The following is an 18,266-nucleotide window of genomic DNA, read 5'->3' on the forward strand; positions in this document are numbered from 1 at the left end:
GTTTAACGTATGGATCCTGGCAAGAAAGCATACTAAACAAGCCGGTCTTCTTTAAGCAAGAAAGCTAGTGCTCTCTCTCAGGCATCGGCTCTGGCTCTACGCACCTCTGAATCGGCGCTTTTCTGTGCAGCACACTGCTATTCACAGTACGTACAGGAGCAAATGCCAAGTGCAGAGTGCATGGTGGACAAGTGTATGCAAAGTGTAGCTATTGGTTGGAAGTGCTGTGTGCCTGCGGTACAAAGTGTGCAGGCGTGCAAAACTGAAAGCTGAAAGTGTGCAGGTTCAAGCCGTGAGCTTTTATGTATACATAGTGTGGGTTTTGGTCCCAAGAGCAAACTATTGCAGCATTTCAGAGGTTCTATTCCAGTGATTCCAGCTGAATGCATGTATGCATCGTGTGGGCTTCTGAGAAATGGATACTTCGTGCAATGTTTATGACCGGGGTGTGCCAAACACCGCCTAAAGCACGGCTCATTTTTCGCAGAAGAATGAGGGAAAGTACGCCTTCCCCGGGCTCATCTAGGGTGGGGAAAATGTATGAAAAAGTGCAGATTATGATCAAGGCGGAATTGAACAACATGCGACTAGATTTGGAAAAGGAAATGTATGAGGCTATGGAAGCCCAGAAGAACGACATGTATGCATGCATGAGGAAGGAGTTGCATAAGGAAATACTAACGGAATTGCAGACTGAGATGTATACGGCACTGAAAGGGGAAATGCAGGCCCTCTTGAGAACAGAAGTGAATGTAATGGAAATTGCGGTGTATAAAAAAATTAGTGATGCAATGGCTGAGGTCGAATCCTGGAAAACTAAGATGGAGAAATGCATAACAGATAAAGATGTCTTGATCAAGGAACTCCAAGGAGAACTTTTGGCATGCAAAAAACAGCTAGAAGGGCAAAAGGGGCGGGTAACACCCCAACTTGCTGATGAAATTAAGGAGTTGAAAGCACACGTTGAGAAAGAGATCAGATCCTTTGCTGAGGTGACAAAGCAAACAAAAGCACATGTTGAAGAGAATACCAAATGGATTGATGTAGTGAAGAAACACAAGGGTGCGTCTGTTGATAAAGTCGAGGTAATGAATGCCACTCTGGAGGAGGAGGCTAAGAGACGTGCCAGGGCCTTACATGTGCGAGTTACTGGATGGAATGAGAAAAGCTCCCCGAAAGAGGATGCAAAAGATCTTGGCACTAAAATGGGAGTATCTGAGCTCCCCATAGTGGATGCTTGGAGAGTGGGCAAGGATGTTACAAAGGCACAAGCATTGATCTTGAAGTTCCTAGACATGGGATCGAAGAGGGCCTTCTTATCAAAAAGGATGGCTGTCAAGGGAGAGAAGATTTATTTGGATGAGGATCTAACACCAACCCAAGTAGCACACAGAAAAGAGCATATGCCTCGGGTATATGAAGCACAGAGGAAGGGAAGTGGGCAGTGTACAGGGACGGTAGGGTGATTATTATAGAGCGTCGATCCACATGACGGTGCGCGGCCCATGGGACCCTAAAGATGACAGTATGGAATTGTAATGGATCTCTACGTCTAGATGCATGATACTTCGAAGACACATTCAAAGATAGAGACATTGTCTTCTATACGGAGACCCATTAGTGTGCAGGGAGTCGCCTCCCGACAGTGTGCGGATATACATGGGAGTCGGTTTATCGCCCCCCACCCACGTACACCAAGTAGTACTAGAGGATCAGGCGGAGTGGCTGTGTTATTTAGAGAGGATCTTCGAGATATGGTTCATGTAGTACATAGAGACGCAGATGCACGATATATGTGGATTAGAGTTGCCACAGAGAAGCTACAGGACATATACATTGCCGTATGGTATTTTCCTCCTACCTACTTGAGATATGCACAGCAGGGTGAGTCACCTTATTTGCCATTGTATGAGGACATCATACGCTTTGCTAACTTGGGAGACATTCTTTTGGTGGGGGACTTCAATGCTCGTACGGGCAATGAGTAATCAACACTTTATGACACAGAGGAGCCTTTATATAGAGAGCTTGAAGTGGATGAAGTGGGCATACAGAGGACATCATAGGATATGGGTGAGATCACAGAGTATGGGACACATCTCTTGGCTTTGGGGAGTGCTCATGGGTTGCTTACTTATAATGGTTTGTCACGATGGCCCGGTTTGGGTGCTTTTACATGCTGGAATAACAAGAAGGGCGCGAGTACAGTGGACTACTTGATGGGATCCCCTACTTTGATGCTAGATATCTAGAGTTTCTATATTTCTGACAGGCCGATTGGGATAGCGGCAGATCATGCATACTTCTGCTTCACAGTGGTATGCAGGAACCAAAGACGGTTATCGCCATTATCTCTCTCTCGCCACCCTAGATACCATTTTACACGAGAGACTGCTGGAGTTTATTGCAGTGCAGTCTACGATGGCCTTTTCACTCGACCCAGATAGCCCTCTAGAGGAGCTTACGAGAGGCTTTACAGAGGTACTACATACCTCGGTAGCATATGCTTTCCCATATACTATAGCTGCCTCTAAGCCCTTGAGCAGTACTATTCTGCAGAATAGGTGGTATGATGACGAATGCCGAGAGACCCGAGCTCAGCTAGAGAGAGAGGTCGCCCTTGGGGCACGTACACACAGACAGTCCAGGACGCTCTTCCGACGCTTTATGCGAAAGAAGAAGCGGGATTACCTGGCAAAGCTCGAGGCAGAGTTGTGCCAATTATTCTTGAGTCAGGACAGTAAGAGGGCTTGGAAAATGTTCCAGGAGAGGCAGCCACCTACCCCGATCACGGCACCTGAGACTTGGTACGTTTTAGGAAGGGATACACCACACTGGACATATACTCACCCTCAAAGCTCTTATTGAGGAGGGACGAGCACGAGGACGGAGGATATATTGTTGCTTTGTGGACTTCCGCAAAGCATTTGATACGGTACCACGTGCCAGGCTTATGAGGAGAGTACAGGATATTGCTTGAGGAGGTGCAGTGGGGAGTATACAGTTTGTATGAGGTAGTGATAGGCAGAGTATGTGCCCCAGGGGGCTCGTCGGATGCAGTGAACAGTACTCTATTGGGGTGAAGCAGGGCTGCCCGCTTTCACCCACGCTCTTTGGGCTATACATTGATGAGGTCTCAGACTATGTGGATAGATTGGGTGGCCTAGGGGCGAGTCTAGCTGGGGTATTGATACCATCCTACTATATGTAGATGACATTGTGCTTATCTTAGACACTCCTAAGAAACTACAGAGACACTTGGATGCATTGCAGTCTTTTTGTGTGGACAAAGATCTCACAATGAACCTTGGTAAAACTAAGGTTATGACATTTAATACCACACAAGCATGGGTGACTAGAACACAGACGCAATTTACGTTTAGAGGAGAGCCAGTTGAGTATGTCAGATCCTATATGTACCTAGGGGTGACCTTTAGAGGGCCGTGGTTTTCTATGAGGGAGGCAGCAGAGGCTAGACTAGCACGAGGATTTGCAGCTTTGGGGGCACTTGAGAGAGAGTGCGCAGACATGCAGTTTCAGGAGCCAGGCACGAAACTATGGCTATTTGATACTCTGGTTACATCGACACTTCTCTATGAAGCAGAGATATGGGGGGCTAGTCTTTTCCATAAGAGGAAGGAGCCATTGGTAGTGCAGGACAGACCCCAGAGAGGCTATTACGATGGATGGCAGCATATGGAGAGGCCATTAGTGATGATGATTGCACGCATGATTCGGAGCAAGTCATCTATACCACATGAGATCATCAGGGCAGAGATGGGGGTTGCCCTAGTGGTTATTGAGGCTTTGTTCCGTGCAGTTACTTTTCTCCATAGAATATGGGAGCTCCCTCAGCAGAAATACCCTCACCTAGCACTCACTTCCTCCAAACAGCTTGCAGATGAGGGAGACACCCAGTGTTGGTATACCCAGATGCGCACATGGCTGGCCTTGCATGGCATGAGAATTGATGCACTCCCGCCTTTTGCTTATAGCTTGGACTGCCCGTTCTTAGATCTCAGCCGTTCAGAGCTGAATCGGGTGATCAGGATGGACATTGTGAGACTAGATACAGAGGACATGGGTCAGGCCCCCGCAGCTGTTGGGCACGAAAATGGCACACTACCAGTCATTTTCTACACCTCTCTTCAGACGGGTTTATTATACGCCATGTTTACATGGACACACACCTCTCACATGGTATTCGGAGTGCTATTGGACAGATTCGCACCTCTTCACACTGGCTGAGGATAGAGACAGGTCGATATGAGGATATATCACTAGAGGATTACATATACCAGCTTTGCCATCAGGAGGTGGAGTCGGAGGAACACTATATATGTCATTGTACTGTCTACTATGAGATCCGAGGGAGGTACCACTGCCTGTTCCATGAAGGCTTTGGACCTTTGCGTCGGATCATGGACTTTGAGGACCAAAGGCGCTTAGGGCTCTTCATACTTGAGCTTAGACGCCACAGAGAGAGCCTATTGAGGGACAGGAGGGCAGTGGGACCAGAGCCGCCTAGACAGAGAGCCCTCACAGATTTTTTTAGAGCCAGCATTGTAACCCCACCAACCTCTACTCCCCCATCTACATGCCTACCGGGCAGACCACCCTCCAGAGGAGTCACCCTGGACAGAGCCATTGCCATCTATAAAGCAAGACGCCCACGACCATGAGGATCGCGTGCACGACTCCCTCACCATCGGTAGATTCGAGCCATCATTGCCCGCCACCGAAGGAGTTTACCGCGACGATTCAGCGGCTCAGCTTTCAGCTCTTAGCTCTCATAGGATGTTACTATTTTCATTCTTTCTTTCAGATTTGTTATGATGAGACATCATCATCATCATCAGTTGTACCTTGTTTTGGTCTCATGGGCCATTTCGGCCTTTAGGAGACGTTAATATATCTCTCTCTCTCTCTCTCTCTCTTTATGGTCTTCAACACATCTTATGTAGTCGCCTCACGATTTTCTTTCATATACAGAGATACCCCAGTGGAGATTGTGCAGAAGTATGTATATCTAGGAGTCACTTTTACAAGCCCTTTGTTCTTCATGACCACAGCTGCCACTGACCGACTTGCGAGGGGCATGCCTCCCTAGCCCGTATGGAGAGAGAGTGTTTCCAAGCACATTTCCAAGAACCTCGCACTAAGTGCTAGCTCTTTGATACTCTAGTATGACTAGCAACTATGTATGGTGCAGCCTTTTGGGGGCCAAGCCTAGGGAAGGATCAGATGCCCTTTTTCAGACTGTCACTTATATTCAACACACGCTTGACATAGATTGCCTCCCACGATTAGCACTAGAGTCCTCTATGCAATTATACAACGAGAGGGAGAGGGAGCGATTGAGACGAGCTGGACTGCCCTCCTCCTCAGCGACACGACCACCACCATTACCGACACATGCATGGTACTCTGAGGTAGTCGAGTGGTTTCATGCACATGGCATACAGATGGACTGTCTCTCCCCGTTTCAATATAGCCAAGATTCGCCCTACCTTGATCTCTAATGACAGGATATCAACCGGATCATCCGGTTAGATCTACTTGGGCCACACATACACCAAACATGGCTCTGTCAGATATTGGTAAGAAGAGTGAGTTCTACAGAGATCACTTCTTGAGACTCTCTAAGGATGGATTCTTTGAGATCCCACGATACATACAGATACACATGTCTCATGCTATGCGTATCATGATCAGCCAGCTCAAGGTATCCTCCCACCGCCTCATAGTAGAGACTGGCAGAGCTGAGGATATCCCACATGAGGAGAGGACATGCACAGTATGCACCACAGGAGCAGTAGAGGATGAGGCCCATTATATGTTCAGTTGCCCGGCATACTATTATATACGGGGAAGATTCCACTACCTCTTCGGAGAGGGATTCGGACCACTCACAGGTGTGATACAGTTTGAGGATCAGAATGCTTGGCCATGTACTTGATGGAGCTCAGACGACATAGGGATGTAGTGTTGAGGCAGCATGCTGAGAGACAGTCGCGGCTCCGATAGGACACATCCACATCGGAATCCACTGCCACAACAGTTTCTCTACTAGGACATCAGAGCCCATGCTCCAGCTCCACCCCCCCAGAGGAGTTCTTATCAAAAGTTCGATCCATTTTGCGAGCCAGACATCCCCAACCCAAAGCTTCAGGACCCTCCACCACACATACGGATTCGTGAGGTTCTCTGCCGATATGACACGCTCCCATCACAGAGGCCTAACATTCACTCCACCATCAGATCGGTTCTAGCCGAGGCGGGTATCGTCATTAGCTAATCACAGCATATCTCACTGTACACAAGATCATCTATTGATCACATCTATTGTCAGATGTTTTCATTTTACTTTTTCTTTCAGTTTTCCATGGCTCAGTATATCCATGGTACCATTGTATTACTTTTGGTCTCATGGGCCCTTGGGGTCTTCCGTAGATGTTAGTATAACTTTCTTTCTCTCTCTCTCTCTCTCTCATATTCCTTTCTTTCCCCCTTCCTCTCTCTCTCTCTCTCTCTCTCTTTCATATTCCTTTCTTTCCCCCTTCCTCTCTCTCTCTCTCTCTCTCTCTCTCTCTCTCTCTCTCTCATATTCCTTTCTTTCCCCCTTCCTTATCTTGGTTGCTCTATCTTCTTATCCTCTACCTCACGTGTGATCCGACAACTATGGTGATACAACACAACACCACTCTTGCATCATGGAAACTTCTCGGCATCGGCACTTACCTCTCAAGTGCATGCACTTATCTTTGTGCATACTATACTGTCGAAAGTTAAGACATTCCTAGAATGTGCAGTCATTTGGTTTTTTCCATGGGAAAATGCATAGTGCAAATGATGTTGCTTGGTGGGCTAAGAACTTGCTTGGTGGTTGTGGTGATGATGGGATTTATTATGCGATAGTGGCTTCAGAACCAATATACAAGCAAAAATCGTTAGAAAAGTTGTCATTGTTTTATGGCCGGCAGATGGTGGATGTGCTTCCATGGAAACCCATGAAAGATATCAAGCCCTCTTAAAGCATCAATGCTCAGTATGGGTTGAGGTGGTTAATTTCTTGGTAGATTTCTCTTATGCATTGCCAAATTGGCTCGCATGTCATCTATCCCCCACATATTGTGTAACAGAAATAGATTTTGTATTTTTATAAACCTACCTCACCATCCATTATAGTGGAGGCTCATGATGTCTATATGGGAGAAAATATTATAAATTGCAATGGGGAGTATTTGTAGGAGCATGATACACTTGTCATAAGTTTGGACATTTGGCCTGTGATTGTCCTATTCTTACATTGTGGCCTCCAATTAATTCTATCCCTCCAACTCGGATTGTGGAAACATAAATAGGGCAAGAAAAGCCTACTCTTGCTAAAATAACAAATACAATGCTTGTTGCTATCAGAAGTGTGCAAATAAGAGCAAGAGAAGGATAGCCAACTCATATGCTTGTTGAATTGAACAGATTGTCAAAAATGTTGCAAATAAGGATAAGAATGTGATTAAATGCGGAGGGTTGGCAAACCCCAAACTCTAGAAAGGTTATATTTGTTAGGCCACGATTGTTACAATCCAGAATGTGGATCGAATCATCTCTCTCACGAGGTCATAAGAGAAGTTAATATAGGAAAGCTTTGGGTTGCAGTAATTTAAGGTGGAATGCAAACTTTACATAATATGGATACCTTTCATCATAATGCTTATACAATTTACAAGGTAAGGCTTGACAAATCCTTGGCCAAGTCCCTGATAAGAGACGGTATACCTTTCATCATAATTCTTATACAACTTACAAGGTGAGTCTTGTCAAATGGTATTCGTTGAATGCTTCTCGATTTGATTTTACATGTAAAATGTGGGTCGATTACTCTTTGCAACTCTATCATGCTCAGAGACATAGTTCTTGATGTAGTCCTTGCGTTGATAGCTGAAATTTATGAAGATATGGATATTTCTTGGTACCATTTTTCATCTCGAATGCAAGGGGTAATTAGTAGAGATTATATGGGCGAGGAGAGAGAAAATTGAGCAGTTGAAAAATCAACCTCAAACTCTTGAAGAAACTAGCGATGTTGTCCCTTGTCTTCTCGAGAAGAGGACCACATATATTATGCCAAGCATCAGCTTGAATTGAATAATTATAGAAAGTTATAACAGTGGCAACTCAAGTCTAGGGAGAAACTTGTTCTGGATAAGGGTTGCTCATCTAAATCTTTCTTTAAAAGCTTACATGTAACCAAACAAAAATAATATATCTCATGAGTTCAAAACGATAATGGAGAGTGGATGCAAAATGTATTGTGCTGGAGTATGAATGTGACTCACTTTCAAGAAGTTTTTGCATTATCTTGTGCTGAAATCCTACTAGGGTACACGCTCGTATATAATTGCTTCAAAATGTCAAAGAAATAATGGATGTGCAGGAAGCCTTTGAGCTAGAAAGCCTATTTACATCTATGTGGAGATACACAATACAGTTAAGGCTCTAGGCAAAATGGAAATCTTGTAGATGGGATAGGTTGACTATGGAATTCTTTTTGCAATTTTGGGACTTGCTTGAGGATCAATTATTACTTATGATCAATCAATCATGGCAACAGCATGTTATGCCATCATCATGGAAAGAAGAACTAGTCAGATTAGTGCTAAAGAAGTAGCTTTATGAGAATCTTTCAAACTCGCGTCTGATCACTCTTATGCATGTTATTTATAAGGTCATCACTACGATGATAACTCGGAGAGTCAAATACTACACAGAGAATTATACCAAGCCCAATATGGTTTCGTAGCTAATCACAGATAACATTTGTAATGCTTATGTGGGCACTAAGTATGCTAAATACTCACATGATAGACTATTGTTGCAGAGAGATGTTGCAAAGGGTTTTGATACAGTTCAATGGGATTTCATAGTTGCACTGATGATTAAACTTGGTTTTAGAACTAAAATGCAGCGAGTTATTTAATGGATCTATCAAGTTAGTACAACACATTGTATATTGGGCAAAGGATGGTCCTCTCCTTGGATATTGGTTAAATCAATCAGGTAGTTTTACCCTTTGAGTGCATTGCTATATAAAATTGCCACTCACCCTTTGCTTCTATAATAATCTCATAGATTATGGACTTCTGCATGGTTTCCAATTCTCAAATGGTCGTAATTTAGTGGCGCAGGCTTATGCTAATGATTTCTTTTTCTTTCCCAAAAACACTCCGTAAGATTTGCAAACCCTCATGAGGGCTCTTCAATTACTTAAAGAAGCTACATGATTGTTCATCAATTTTTGCAAATCCACCCTACTACCACTTAGAGCATTGGATTGGCACCGTGTTTTATGGCCTGGATAAATGTTTTATGGCTTGGACAGATTTTTCCACCAAGAGATATTGTTAGCCATTGGAGTGTAATGTATCTATTAGTGATGCCACAGACTGGGTCCTTTAGAAGATAAAAGAAAAATTGGAATATTGGTAATTGCCTACCGAGCCTTAGAAGATAAAAGAAAAATTGGAATATTGGTAATTGCCTACGGAGCCTTTACATGTGTAGCTGAGAATAGTATAGTCCATCTTGATGGTTTTATCATGCAAAAGCTACTTATACATCTGCTTGTCTACCTTGGTTACACTAGATGTCCATGCCCAGATTGACCAGATGATGTAGGTGGGTGTTAGCCATGCTTTATCTTTACCACTGTCAAGCTCCTGTTGTGGGATATTTTAGTTGTCAAAACACATGCATGGTAGTCTAGTGACCATCCAAGAATACATCTGATTGGTGAAAAACAGCTAGTCACGCAGTAGAGGCTAAAGCAGACTGTCGAAGAGGATTCTTTGTAGCCATCAAAAGAGTAGATGGCACCACAACATGGAATGTTAGTGGGTATGTCTTGGAGGTCAAGCCAGAAGATAAGGTTTCATTGGTGACAGTTGTGGAGGACGGAGTGTTTTCTTTGTTGTGTCGCAGGGTGTATCATCTAGTGTATGCTTTACAGGGACTATAGAAGTAGATGCCCATGTTTATGAGGTATCATCTTGGTTTCATTTTCTTCATTCACATGGGGAGCAGGAGTAAGAAAGAGGTGTGTGTGAGTTCATCCCATATGCACATGGGTGTAAAGGTTCCTGAACGGCCCTTCATTTATATAAAAAGGGGATGTGATGCCTCTGTTGATGTATCCTTCAATCGATGATAATTGCTATACATTTCAAGTTTTGCTCCATTAGTGCACATTTTTTACCTTGTCATTTCTTATAGTCTTATTGGGCATTCAAGATTGCTACACCCATAACAAGGAATGCATTGGATAGTAGCAAGATTCGTAGTAGGGAGTGGTCCACTCAAAGCCTCACATGGCCAAGAGGATTGTCTTTGATTTTTACGATCGCTTGTTATCTACAGAGACTCACTCCCCTCAAAGGGATAGGGCACACCAGAAGGTTTGGGAATACCTATCGAGGCTGATTTCAGATGACATGTGTGCATTATTTGATGCCCCTTTTTTTGACGGATGTGCTTAGACATGTGATTTAGGCATATTACCACATGGTAAATGTCATGGGAATGATGGCCTCTCTCGCATGTTTTTTACGAGTCTTTGGATGGCATTGGGGATGAGATCACTTTGGCAATACAAGATATGTGGAACACGTGCTCTATACCTCGTTTTCTAATGGAGGGTCTTATACATCTCATCCCTAAGGGTGGTCATAAGATGAACATTTCCCAATGGAGGTCTATCACATTGCTTGGGATAAGATACAAAATTCTTGCCAAGGTAATGAGCATGAGATTACAACTAGTATATTACAGATAGTCATTCATGATAGCGAATGGATTCCTCTAAGGAAGAAGCATCTTTGATAACACCTTTTCCTTTTAGGAGACAGTACAGTGGGCCAAGGTAAGTAATTAGTCCTTAAAAATCTTGTTACTTGATTTTGAGAAATCCTATGACAAAGTTGATTATTGAGACTTCTTCGAGGAAAATCTCACGTATGGAAGTTTCTCAAGGTTGGATCAGAGGTGCCTCTTGCCTTCATTGGGAGGGTCACAATAGTGTGCTTGCTTTTGGAGGTCAAGGTGAGCACTTCTAGATCTCTTGCTCCATACGACAGGGCTGCTAGGGATGCCCCTTAGCTCCATTGTTTTGTCTCATTGTTGTCGAAACTTTGAGCATTTTCAACGTTCCAATGCTAGAGTATCTAGATTGAGATTGCCACGATGCACAGAGGAGAAGATTTTCGACTCTGGGTTGACTGATGATATAACAGTGTCTCTCGAGGCATCCTTATTTTGCATTACCTTCGAAGAGTTTTATCTAGCAACAACAAATTTTGGACTCTAAGTTTGGTTGATGATATAGAGATGTTTCTCGAGACATCTTACTCGTGTATTTTCTCATTTTGCATTGTCTTCGAAGAGTTTTGTCTAGTTGCAATGGCATTTATAAATTGGCATAAGGTTCTGGGATTTTGAGTTAGTGACCTTGAGAGGATTGATCAGGGCGTAGATGTTGGCTTCACATGGATTTAGACACTGCCATGTCGGGATATCTTGGATGCCATGTCGGGATATACATTAAACTTGTCGAGCAATATGCTCCTACGGTCATGAGCATAAAGAAAAATATTCTTTATTGGAGCTCCAGGAAGCTCCATCTGGCATTTAGAGCCCTGGTGGTAAACCAAGTGTTGTTGCTTGCCACAACTTCGTACGTCACTTCTTGTTGGTGTTATGATAGTGAATGCATTAGACAACTGCAAAGTGTAATTCACAACTTCTTATGGTTAGGGCTTGATAGTGCATCAAATACCATGGCTAGAGTTGCTTGGGAAATGCAATGAAGGGAATCTAAGGTTGCACTCATTTTAGCATGGAGTGCTGCTCGTTATACAGAGTAGCCACCTAAACATGGAAAGACTGTCATGAGCCAAACATAGAAGCATGAGCTCCAAGTAAAGACATAATAGTCAAAAGGCATCAAAAGGTCATAAAGGGTTATGCCTTTTATAGTCCCAAGGCCCACATGCCCTAGCACCACATGTGTAAATGTCCCTAAGCTCCATGTGCCTTGGCCCTGTGTATCCGAAAATCCACTTTGTTACAAACCATCCCCTCCTACAATGATTTAGTTCTTGAAATTGAAGGCTGGTCATGCACAAAAGAGACATATTGAAGGCTATATACAAAAGCCAAAATCATGACTAAGTGTCAATATCATAGCAAGTAAAAGCCAACATCATGAATAAGAGTCAATATTGTAGCAAGTAAATGCCAAAAATGTAAGTCACGCGATGTTGATGTAAAATTTTCATAATCCCCCTCGGGTCAAATGGAAAGGAAGGTGGTATGTTATTGAAGATGAAACTAATCATGTAACCACCTAGATCAAATAGGAATTTGAGCCATACAAACTCCAGAAAAATGGCCCTCCAACCACTCGATCAAATGGAAAATATGGGAGACCGATGTCGATGGTGAGGCTAGCCATAAATCCTCCTGGGTCGAAGGAAAGACTAACAACTAGTCCATCCTCATAGTCGTAATGTAAATCCGGCACTGAAGATATCCACAAAATGAGCTCGAAACTCATGGGTTGGAATGTTGAACCGTTGTGGCATAAACCGTCCTGGCATAAAAGAACCATTGTGTAGGCCAAGACTAGGATGTGCCACAAGTGCATATGAATGTCGAGTCACATAGCCAAAAACCATACACCGTAAATGATGCACCTAAAGGTAAATGTCGTGGCTCCAAAAAAACATAAGGTCGTGTTGACAGTCATAGGAACCAGACGCACATAGCTCGTAGTCAACATCATGCAAAATAGCTCATTACTCATGCTCCGTGGTCCGTGGTGCGTGGTGCGTATAACTATATGGTGGATGCCCTATCAGATATCTACATTGCGGCCTTGGTAAGTGTCAATGGACTGATGTGACTAACCCCCATGACAAGCATAACTTTCTTTAGCTACACTGTGTGTAATGCTAGGTTTCTCATCCTTGGATAGACCTAGAGAGTTCCCACTCTTAGGCCTCACTACAAGGCGTCTGACATTAAATACTCCATTTAGAGGATATTCTAGAAGAGACTTTGGCACTCGTACATGAGGAGCTAGATATCCTTCTTCTTATGTTGTTTCTACATGGTGGTTTCCCACCAACCAGTGAAGATCTATTTTGGGCATCAACCTCTCTTGTTCTACATGCCGATCTCCATCTAAGAGTGTATTACTGCTTATGGGAATCCAAAGGAGCACAAAGAATTTGGGTATCGATAGTCCAGGTGTTGGGCAGATCGAGGAGTGATCCTATCTATATTACTTAGAAAACACAAGAGATTTATGATAGAGTAAAACCATGGTTTTTTCTTCTCCTCCACTACAAGGCTTTTATGGCAGCATAGCATCCTTGATTGGTTAAGATCTCCCTATCTTTTGGTTTGAGATCTCCCTTTGTATGATTTTACATTACTAAATAGAAGTCTATTTAGATGATTCTCTTGCATGATTGTTGAGATATCGAGCTCAACTAAGGCTATGGGGCGGACATTGATGACCCGCCTGGGTGATAGCTTTCGCATCTACATCACTGGCATGGTTAGTGAGATTATGGGTGATATGCGGCCAGTGGGATGACAGGCTATGTGACAGTCATTTTGGATTACTAGAGACTGGCATAGTTATAGCGCCAGCTCATTTAGCGGGCTCACATTATGGACCAATCCTTGTATGTTGTAGTAGAAGAATCTTTATGTTATGTTAGTTGAGTAGAGAAGAAGAAGATAGAAGAAAATTCAGCTATCCATCTCTCTCTTGTGTCTTGCTCTCTCTCGTGTGTGTGTTTGCTTGCTAGGATTTGAAGCTCTCCCTCTCCCCCACATTCTCTTTATGATATCAGAGCCTGATTCGTGTGAGAGCTAAGGAGGCAAGAACAAGCAAGGAAGGAAGAGGTTACACGGGTAAGAGCACCATTATCTCTTTCTTCTTCTTGGTTTAGGTACAACACCCCCTTAGTAGCTCTGGGAGCTACACATCTCCAATTGAGGAGCTATCTTCGCGGGAGCGGAGCTACAGAGCAGGTATACTGTCTTATTAGACTAAGATTTTTTAGCTCCATAGAATCGCATTTCGGGTGCGTTACGGACCCCGTTTCGTCAATGCAGAGTATTTTCGACAATTTTCTCTAAGTTTTGGTAGAGAACTATTTCTGTTCGAAATCTGGTTATTGCAGTGCAGCAGTGCATTTTAGAAAAGCAGATAGGGTTTGCACATGTATTGTTGAGACTAGGTGTATGTACATGCACTTTGGTCACATTTGGTGACACAGGCTATGCTGAAGTACCGTTGTTACAGCAGTTTACAGGAGCTATCTTCGTGGGAGCGGAGCTACAGAGCAGGTATACTGTCTATTAGACTAAGATTTTTCAGCCGCCACAGAATCGTGTTTCGGGTGCGTTACGGGTCCCGTTTCGTTTCACTGCAGAGTATTTTTGGCAGTTTTCTCTAAGTTCTGGTAGAGAACTATTTCTGTTCGAAATCTGGTTATTGCAGTGCAGCAGTGCATTTTAGAAGTGCAAATAGGGTTTGCACATGTATTGTTGAGACTGGGTGCATGTACATGTACTCTGGTCACATTACACAGGCTGTGCTAAAGTATCGTTATTACAGTAGTTAGAGGAGATACTGCTGTATTACAGGTTACATACAGAAGTTGTCTGTCTGTAGGTTATTTGATTTCTGCAGAAAAACATGTCTGACAGAATTAATCAAATTGTTAGTGAGAAGTTGGATAAGAATAACTTTCATGCCTGGAAGTTCAGAATGACCAATTTTCTAGTGGGTAAAGGATTTTGGGATTATGTAGAAGGAGACAATGAGAGGAGCCTCTAGAGTTATCTGAGAGGAGAATGCCACTCCTCCAGATATAAAGGCATTCAAGGATTGGAATCAGGGTGCAAGAAAAGTCATACTGGCTTTCAATTAGTGTCACTGACATTATGATAGGCTTATGCATGGCATGTCTACATCGGTTGTGTCTCAATTTCTCTCTACAAGGAGTACGGCTCAACAATTATGGCACGCTATACAAATGCAATATGAAAGGCTTTCAACGGTTAAGATGGCTAAGTTGGAAGAAGATTTGGATAAGCTTTCTATCTCTGAATCCGACAACATAGTGGAGAAGCTTGGAGAATTCAATCGAATCAAACGGTAACTTGAAGAGTTTGGTACATTGGTAAGCAATCTGGTCCACAAGCTACTTGGTAAATTACCTTCTTCTTTTGAATCGTTCAAAGATAACATCTTTCTTCGAGTTCCTTTCCCTTCCTTTGAAGAGACTATGGGTCTTCTTCATGATAAGTGCCTTACTCGCAAGCAAAACAAAAAGGACTCGGCTTTTGTAAGCCAAGGCAAGGGCAAAGGCAAAGGCAAGGGGAATGATCAACGCAAAGGCTCTAATTTCAATGCTAAAGATTCTTCAACCAAAGGCGACAAGGACAAATCAAAGGATTCTTCCAAGGAGTGCACTTTCTGTGGTCGTAGTGGCTATACGGAGGATCGTTGTTTTGCTAAGAAGGCGGCATCCAAGAAGGTACAAGCTGAACTTGAATCCAAATCTAAGGGTTCTTCTACATCAACATCTTCTCAAAACGACAAAAACAAAGACAAGACGGAAGACGGTAACGCCAAGATTGCATATGTTGCTATGTCTTCTACTTCTTCATGTGACACATCACTTGTGGTAATAAAAGATCTTGATACGCATACTACGGATGAGTGGATTGCCGACAGTGGTGCTACCTCTCACATGACGAATAGTTCTTCCTTATTGGAAAACTATAAGTCTATCTCTTCATCAGTACACATTAGTGATGCTTCGTCTCTCCATGTGCCTAAGATGTCTGCCAACTTATTTTCTATCTCTAAGGCTACTTCTAAAGGTCTTGGGGTTTACTTTGATAATGAAGTGATTGAAATCATTGATAGACAATCACTTTCTTGTGTGGCACATGATTATCAAAATGCTGGGCTTTATCATATAAGCTCTTTTACAGCACAGTTGCTACCACATGAGTCTCATCTTCATCAATTATTTGCTTCTCCTAAAGCACTTGTTTCTAATGAAGATAGTGATCTATGGCATTTTCGCTTTGGCCATGTTCCTCTTGCTACTTTGCAACATCTTGTCTCACATGACATGGTTACAGGTCTACCAAAGCTTCAGAAACCTCACCATCATATTTGTTCTTCTTGTGCTCAAGGAAAGCAACATCGGGCTTCTTTTCCAGAGGAGGCTACTCATAGGGCCACACGCATACTTGAGCTTATTCATGCTGATCTTATAGGACCTATGGAAGTACAATCGCTTGGTGGATCCAAGTATTATATGCTTCTTGTGGATGACTTCTCTCGCAAATCATAGGTTTATTTCTTACTTAAGAAGTCCGATGCTCTTTCTCATTTTAAGGTTTGGCTTGCCCAAATGGAGAATCAAGAAAGTCAAAAGGTATCTTTTCTCAGGAGACTGACAAAGGAGGTGAGTTTATAGCATTTGAGGATTTTCTAGCTTCAAAAGGCATACAACGACAAACCACCATACCCTACACTCCTTAGCAGAATGGTGTGGTTGAAAGAAAGAATAGAACGGTAAAGAAAATGGCCCGCTCCCTCTTACATCATGCGAAGCTACTTTCCTCCTTTTGGGGTGAGGCTATAGCTACTTCAGTTTATCTTCTCAATCGCTCTCTTATGAAAGCAGTGGACGGCATGACTCTAGAAGAGGCTTTCACAGGCCACAAGCCTACTGTTTCTCATTTTCATGTCTTTGGTTATGTTGCTCATGTGCATGTGCCTTCTTCTAAGAGGAGGACTCTTGATGCTAAGTCCAAACCTATGATATTCACAGGATATGCTTCTCGCTCCAAAGGGTTCCGTTTTTGGGATCCTTCTCGTGAGGATATTGTTCTTTCATGTGATGCCATCTTTGATGAGCATGTTTTTGGTCTTGATGAGTTACCACCTTCTACATCTCTCTCAGATCCATTTCCATCTCTTGAGCTTGGGCCTCTCTCATTCGTCGCTACAGTCTCATCCTCATCTACACCATCAGTTCCTACTTCATTCCCTTCATCCATTTCGATTGCGACACCTACTCATTCATTAGATTCTACACGGACTTCTGGTCCTCCAAAATGGGTTCGCTCTCTAGTTCAAGATTCAGGTATATCACTTTCAGATGCTCAACAATCTACTACACGTGTCTTACGTACACGGGGTCTTACGTACACGCCCTTCAGTAAATATTGCCTTGATGTCTCATATTGGTGATGTGTTTGAGCCTGAAACGGTTAAGGAAGCTCTTTCCTTACCACATTGGTGTGAAGCAATGCAAGCAGAGATTTCTTCTATTGAATCTAAAAACACATAGCAGTTAGTTCCACAACCTTCACATAAAAAGGTCATTGGTGTTAAGTGGATTTTCAAAGTCAAGTTTAATTCTGATGGTACTCTTGTACAAGGCACACCTTGTTGCTAAAGGTTATGCTCAAAAAGAAGGTAAAGACTTTGATGAAACTTTTGCTCCTACTGCCAGATATTCTACTATTCGTGTTGTTTTTGCTCTTGCTTCTCACTATGCCTGGCCTATATATCAAATGGATGTTAAATCTGCCTTCTTGAATGGAGATTTAGAGGAGGAAGTTTATGTGGAACAACCTGAAGGTTTTATTGCACAGGGTCATGAACATGATGTGTATTTATTACAGAAAGCTCTTTATGGTCATAAGCAAGCTCCTCGAGCTTGGTATCAAAAGTTTGACAGTTTTCTCCTTTTGAGAGGACTTATACAAATCCTAATCTTTATGTGCTTATTGTGGATGATGATATATGCATTCTTGTGCTTTATGTGGATGATTTGACACTCACTAGCTCTAATTTGGATCTACTCAAATGGGTTCAAACTCAACTCACAACATCATTTGCCATGACTGATCTTGGACTACTCCACTATTTTCTTGGTTTAGAAGTGTGGCAATTTGCTTCTGGCAATTTGCTTCTGGCATCTTTCTTTGTCAAAAGAAGTATACTTTAAGGTTGCTTGAGAAATATGGCATGCATGATTATGCATCACTCACTTGTCCCATGGGTCCTAATTCTAAATTATCCAAAGATGATGATTCTCCTGAGGTTGATTCTACAGAGTATCGCCAACTTATTGGTTCTCTACTTTATTTGGTTAACACTC

The sequence above is a fragment of the Cibotium barometz genome, chromosome 9 (assembly GCF_041138505.1).
Source record: "Cibotium barometz isolate CiBa-2024 chromosome 9, ASM4113850v1, whole genome shotgun sequence".
Taxonomy (NCBI): Eukaryota; Viridiplantae; Streptophyta; class Polypodiopsida; order Cyatheales; family Cibotiaceae; genus Cibotium; species Cibotium barometz.